Here is a 7,674-nt window from a genome sequence, read left to right on the forward strand (position 1 = left end):
TTTCAGCACCTGAGCCTCCAACCTCTGTTCCGAGCTACCAATAGCCTGAAGGAGTCTATCCATGATATGCACAGAACAGAAACAAGATCCCAGTCAAAGGAAAATCAGATTGACACAGAAAAGCAAGAACCTCAGGAGTATCCAGGAGAAGAAACAGTCCTAACCACGATTGAAGCCACAGGAGACAGATCTGAATGAACACCAGCGAGAGATTCCCAGGATAACAACAAGCAGGATAAATCAGAAGGAGGCGAGGGGCCCAGAGTCCAGAGCAGGAGCAGCCACCAGAAGACAGTGAGCACCAAGAAGCAATCCACAAACAGGAGCCACCGAACCCCAAGGAGAGGCTAAAATGCAGAACACCGAACTGAGGAACAGCTTCCAAGATGGTCGTGGGGTGTGGGCAATCTGCTTAGGGAAACAGTACCACAAGGACCGAGTGAGACAGAACCACTGGCAGCTGGACAACGGCGGAACCCAGTAGACCACACAGCATCTGGGGAATCCAAGAATCCCAGAAGACTCTCACAGGCAGTGGAGGAGATCGGCAGGAGGAAGCCAAGATGGAGTCCTGGCATCCGCACCAGGAATAGGCCCTAAGGAAAGACAACCCAGCAGGGAGAGCCAAACAGCAACCGGAGCTCCACCAAGTCACCCCCAGAGACCAGAGGAAGATCCAGCTTCAGGAAAGGGTAAGTAAATAATCTATCTGTGGCCACGGGATATAACAGCAGGATTTCTAGGCTGGAGTACAGTAAGACTCGTGTCCTACTCCATGCCTATCCAGGTCACGCCCCCCATCCTGCTGCTTTAACGTGTCAAGACACCTGGCAAGAAAGAAGGGGGCAGATGTGTAATAATAGTGCTGCCCAAATATACTAGTTAGCGTATTGGACGCTACTTATGCTACAGATTTCTAAAGTGATCTTTTATTTAGAAAAAACAAAAGAACATGTGTTCCTATTTAGGGGCACTCACAAAATCATATTGTATATTAATATAATTCACTCACGAGCTGGGATTCAAGAATAAAGGCTATTGCACAAAAATAATAAAATAAAATATAACTTTTATTACATATCCTTAAAATAACAAGCAAGCAAAATATAAAAAATTGAATGTGAAAATTAATAAATGTGTCTTGTCTTCAGTGTGTTAATTCTGATATTATCATGTGACCTCTATCTTTATTGTGTTAGTTTAATTCCATATATGGAGGTCATGTAATTACTGGGTTCTGGAATATAAATTTGTCCTATAAAGATCCTCAGATGCCGATATATTTGTGACTAGATTACTCCAACAACAATCAAATAATAAAATGGGTCCATATTTAATTAGTGATTATAATGTAGCCATCGATATCAAAATACAAAATGCATTGAAACCCTTTTAGTGAGGAAATCTACAATTAGTTACAGTCTCGGCTACAGATATATAATAAGGGTTTATATAGCCACTACCCAGAATTCATATAGCAGCATACAACCAATATTCTTCTGTTGGTATAACTAATTACTCTGTTTTTTTTTTCACAGGTTAGTAATGTAGTGAGTATTACGACACTGCTATGGTCACAGTGTGATATTATTGTTCCTCTCTAGAATACCTTAGATACTTTATTCAATCTGTATTAATCAGACTATTGTAAATCAATTACATCCCTTTATTTAATAGTTATAGTTCACAATCTGCATCTCTGTCAATTGGTGTTTTATTTGTAGAGGATTTTAGTATAGCCGCTACTTAATTCTCATGTAGCAGTATATAGACAATGTATCTTTATTATTACTATTGCTACTCAAAGGAGTCTTCCATAGTATCCACATGTGTATGGTTAGATTTGATGTATCTTTATAATTCATAATAATAGTCGTAGCAGGCAGTGATACATTGTGAGGACATATAGTAATATTAACCGTCTCTCATTGACATTCTCAACTATGCTTTAGACATACATAAATGTGTATGTATCACTGTTTGACAATATACACTCTGAGACATTGCAAAGGTTTGACTGTTAAAATCTGCAGGACACGCTAGTTAGGGCTAGTAGCACGCGCTGACTAGTGTGTCCTGCAGATTTTAACAGTCAAACCTTTGCAATGTCTCAGAGTGTATGTTGTCAGTACTAATCTATTAGTAATACTGGGTGCTACCAGCGTCATGCTGTGTTTACCACAGTGGTCTGGAATATAGAATTTATAACAATGAATGTCTGCATTCCGGTTATAGATGTTAGGAAGAGACACTAACTGTCCCATGTGGCTATAGTTCCCTGTATATCTATGTGTGTAGATCAAATACAGGGGTAATTGCAAACAGTGATACATACGCATTTATGTATGTCTAAAGCATAGTTGAGAATGTCTGGTGCTTGTGCACATGTCACAGAATAGTCCAGTCCATGTTTCCTAGCTTTGTTGGCCATGCATTCTATATAGGAATATGTCACACATTTGTGTCTGTTATGGCAGCATTGGAGCGGACACTGCTGAAAACGCTGCAGAAGCTGGATGATTATCTGAACTCACCACTTCCAGATGAACTTCATGAGAACAGTATGGAGGACATTACAGTTTCCACCCGTAAATTCTTAGATGGCGATGACATGACTTTAGCAGACTGCAACCTCTTGCTGAAGCTTCATATTGTCAAAGGTAAAATAAATGTTGGGAATCATTGCTTTAGTTGTGTGAGGCTGTCTTTGACATCCCTAAATCCAGCAATGCATAATGCAGAGACGAGTTCACCAACACTTGTCCAGGAGACCGTGAGATAGAGATGCAGATGTAGTCAAGAGGCTCACCAAGTAAACCTTTGCTCTGAAAACCAGACGAGGCCTTAATTTCCTAACGATCTTCTCTGGAGAATGTTGTGGGACAAAACCTCCAATTTTTTATTTATTTTTTTAAAAATATCTTTTTTGTTCTGTTCTAAAACTGAACACAAAGCAAACTAAGGCCTATAGTCGTCTCATAAAATATTTTGTTTTAGAATTCTAATTTACATCCCATTTTATAATGATGTTTATTTGTTTGCAATATATTTATTGGGATACGTAAAATAAAGAAATATTGGCTGCCAAGTAGAGTGTTAGAGTGCTGAAAATGTTGCCACCCTTGCCAAGAAAATGTCTTTTACTTAACGTAAACTAATGATATCTTGGATAGGGTTATACATTTATTTCCATTTTTTTCTTGAATTACTTGCTGTCCATTTAAACGAGATGCTGTGCCATACTTACACCCAGATAGTGACAGTGACTTACCATTGTCTGATAATGTGAGATGTAATAATCGCTACAATTAGTTATTACATTATACATATCTAGAATCTATCTATACTGCACCTATTCCTATATGGCTTAGTAAAAGAAGTGTTAAGAGTGTTAAATTGCTTATTTATATCATACAGTCAATAATAGAAAACATAACTTAAACCTTATTGTTCTCACTTATGTTGTACTCCAGCAGTGGCTAGAAGCAAAGGATACTTATAGGGCTATTTCACACACAACGGTTTAGTCTGGACAGAATAAAACAAGCAAAAGTTTGTGCCGTGTGTAATGTTATTGCCGTATGTTTGAATTAGGGGTGTGCACCGGCCACTTTTCGTGTTTTGTGTTTTGGTTTTGGATCTGGATCTTTCTTCATGTTTTGGATCTGGATTGGTTTTGAAAAAACCACCCTTCGGTGTTTTGGGTTCTGGGTTTTGTGTTTTGGATCTGTATTTTTTTTTAAAAAAGCATAAAAACAGCTAAAATCACAGAATGTGTTGATTTTTCTGCTCCTATGCTATTATTAACCTCAAAAACCTTAATTTCCACTCATTTCCAGTCTATTCTGAACACCTCACACCTCACAATAGTGTTTTTATGTCCAAAAGGTTTCACCGAGGTAGATGGATGACTATGCTAAGCGACACGAGTGGGCGGCACAAACACATGGCCCATCTTGGAGTGACACTGCAGTGGCAGACAGGATGGCAGTTTGAAAAACTAGGCCCCAAACAGTACATAATTCAAAGAAAAAAAAGAGGTGCAAGATGGAATTGTCCTTGGGCCCTCCCGCCCACCCTTATGTTTAACAAACCAATCATTTCAGCGCCAGGGTCTGCCACACGACTGTGGCTGAAATGATTGGTTCGTTTGGGCCCCCACAAAACAAGCTGGCAATTAATCTGTCCCTGCACAAACTGGCTCTACGGAGGCAAGATGTCGTCCTCATCCTCATCCACCGATTCCTCACCTCAGTGTTGTGTACATCCTCACCCTCACAGAGTATTAACTCGTCCCCGCTGGAATCCACCACCACAGGTCCCTCTGTACGTTCTGGAGGCTGGTCTCCCTGGAAGAGTTGATAATTAATTTTTATGAACATCATCTTCTCCACATTTTGTGGAAGCAACCTCCTACGCCTTTCGCTGACAAGGTTCCCGGCTGCACTAAACACTCTTTCGGAGTACACACTGGAGGGGGGGCAAATCAGGTAAAATAGAGCCAGTTTGTACAGGGGCCTCCAAATTGCGTCTTTTTCCTGCCAGTACAGGTACGGACTGTCTGACATGCCTACTTGGATGCTGTCACCGATGTAATCCTCCACCATTCTGTCAATGGTGACAGTATCATATGCAGTGACAGTAGACATGTCAGAAATTGTTGCCAGGTCCTTCAGTCCGGACCAGATGTCCAAACTTGGTCCTGCCTGCCCTGCATCACCGCCAGCGGGTTGCTTAGGATACCTAAGTTTTTTCCTGGCATCCCCAGTTGCGGGAGAAAATGAAGAAGGAGCTGTTGACGTGTCACGTTCCGCTTCAGCTGACAGTGTTTTCACCAGCAGGTCTTTGCACCTCTGCAGGCTTGTGTCGGCCGGAAAGAGAGACACCACATAGGCTTTAAACCTAGGATCGAGCACGGTGGCCAAAATGTAGTGGTCTGATTTCAACAGATTGACCACCCTGGAATCCTGGCAAAGCAAAAGAAGGGCTTCATCCACAAGTCCCACATGCCGCGCGGAATCGCTCTGTCTTAGCTCCTCCTTCACTTTCTCCAGCTGCTTCTGCAAAAGCCTGATGAGGGGAATGACCTGACTCAAGCTGGCAGTGTCTGAACTGACTTCACGTGTGGCAAGTTCGAAGGGCTGGAGAACCTTGCACAATACGGAAATCATTCTCCACTGTGCTTGAGTCAGGTGCATACCCTCTCCTTTGCCTATGTCATAGGTGGATGTATAGGCTTGAATGGCCTTTTGCTGCTCCTCCATCCTCTGAAGCATATAGAGGGTTGAGTTCCACCGTGTCACAACCTCTTGCTTCAGATGATGGTGGGGCAGGTTCAAGAGTGTTTGCTGGCACTCCAGTCTTCGGCACGCAGTCGCTGAATGGCGAAAGTGGCCAGAAATTTTTCAGGCCACCCAAAGCGTCTCCTGCACGTCCCTGTCGCTTTTCAGAAAATTCTGCACCACCAAGTTTATTGTGTGAGCAAAACATGGGATGTGCTGGAATTTGCCCAGATGTAATGCCCGCACAATATTGGTGGCGTTGTCAGATATCACAAATCCCCAGGAGAGTCTAAGTGGGGTAAGCCACTGGGCGATGATTTCCCTCAGTTTCTCTAAGAGGTTGTCGGCGGTGTGCCTCTTACTGAAACCGGTGATACACAGCGTAGCCTGCCTTGGAACGAGCTGGCGTTTCTGAGATGCTGCGACTGGTGACGCTGCTGCTGTTGCTGCGTAAGATGATACATCTACCCAGTGGGCTGTCACAGTCATATAGTCCTTAGTCTGCCCTGTTCCACTTGTCCACATGTCCGTGGTTAAGTGGACATTGGGTACAACGGCATTTTTCAGGACACTGAGGACACTTTTGTTGACGTTTCTGTACAGTTTCGGTATCGCCTGCCTAGTGAAGTGGAATCTAGACGGGATTTGGAACCGGGGACACACTACCTCCATCAATTGTCTAAATCCCACTGCACTAATGGCGGATACCGGATGCACGTCTAACACCAACATAGCAGTCAAGGCCTCAGTTATATGTTTTGCTTCAGGATGGCTGCTGTCGTACTTAAAGGACTGTTGGAGGGTCAATTGTTTAGTAAAAGTAGTGGTGTTCCTACTTCCTCTCTGGGATGATGAACGACTCCCAGCAGCAGCAACAACAGCAGCGGCAGCAGGATCCTCCGGAGGAATCCCGGATAGGAGAGTCAGTCATGCCAGTGACATGGCCTGCAGGACTACTTCCGATCCTGACTAACGAGGAAATTGACGAGGAGGGAGTTGACGGTGTGGTTTGCAGGCGCTTGGATACAACAGGACAACGGGATTTAGGTGTCCCTGGACTGCTTACGGTCTTAGCCAAAGTTTCTGAACTTGACAGTAACTTATTATGAACGCGCTGCAGGTGCCGTATAAGGGAGGATGTTCCTAGGTGGTTAACATCCCTACCAATACTTATTCCACGTTTACATATGGTACATATGGCAAGACAGTTGTTGTTCGGATTTGGATAGAAATATTGCCAGACCAAAGAGGTGGAATGTTTGGTCTTTTGCCCAGGCATGACCGTGATGGGCTTTTTCATCCCACGGACAACAACTGTCTCCCCCGGAGCCTGATTTAAACAAACCACATCACCATCAGAATCCTCCTCGCCAACTTCCTCCTCAGCGCCAGCTACACCAGTATCCTCATCCTTTTTGTACTTCAACATTGACATCTTCAATTTGCATATCAGCAAGTGGACTGTGGGTGCTCCTTTCAGCACTTGCAGGGGGCGTGCAAATGGTGGAAAGAGCCACCTCTTCCCGTCCAGTGCTGGGAAGGTAAGGCATCGCAACCACCGCCACACTTGGACTCTCCTTGGGGATTTGTGATATCTTCTTAGAACGCACAGTTCTTTGCTGTGCTTTTGCCAGCTTAACTCATTTGATTTTTTTAGCTGGAGGAGGGCTTCCATCGTCATGTGAAGCTGAACTACTAGTCATGAACATACTAGTCATACTAGTATGACACACACTAGTCATAGGGAAAGACCTTAGCCGTTCCTTGCCACTCTGTGTCATAAATGGCATATTGGCAAGTTTACGTTTCTCTTCAGATGATTTAAATGTTTTTTTTAAGGTCATTTTCCTGAACTTTGTCATTTGGGATTGTATGTGGCTTCTACTATGACATTGGGCATCGGCCTTGGCAGACGACGTTGATGGCATGTTATCGTCTATGTCATGACTTGTGGGAGCAGCTTCAGCACTAGGAGGAAGTGGTTCTTGATCTTTCTCTATTTTACTTTTATCGGAGAAAGTTTGGTCCTCCATTTATGTTATATCGATTTGATATATACGTGCGGCTAAGGCGCACACAAACACAGAAAATATTTTTTTATTTTTGCAGGAGAGTAGTGCACTTTGTGGGTTACACCACCCTTTAAGAAATGAGCCAGCCGGCCCTTTACTTATGGGACACAGGCGCACGCTTGGCGCTGCTCCTTTGTTGATGCACGTGCGGCTACTGCGCACACAATTCACAAACACAGAAAATATTTTTTTTTTGGTTTGGACTGGAGTGTACTTTGGGGGTTACAGCACCCTTTAACGGTCAAGCCAGCCGGCCCTTTACTTATGACACAGGCGCACGCTTCGCACTACTTTGTTGATGCACGTGCGGCTACTGCGCA

The sequence above is a fragment of the Taudactylus pleione genome, unplaced genomic scaffold (assembly GCF_031769625.1).
Source record: "Taudactylus pleione unplaced genomic scaffold, aTauple2 ptg000007l, whole genome shotgun sequence".
Classification (NCBI taxonomy): domain Eukaryota; kingdom Metazoa; phylum Chordata; class Amphibia; order Anura; family Myobatrachidae; genus Taudactylus; species Taudactylus pleione.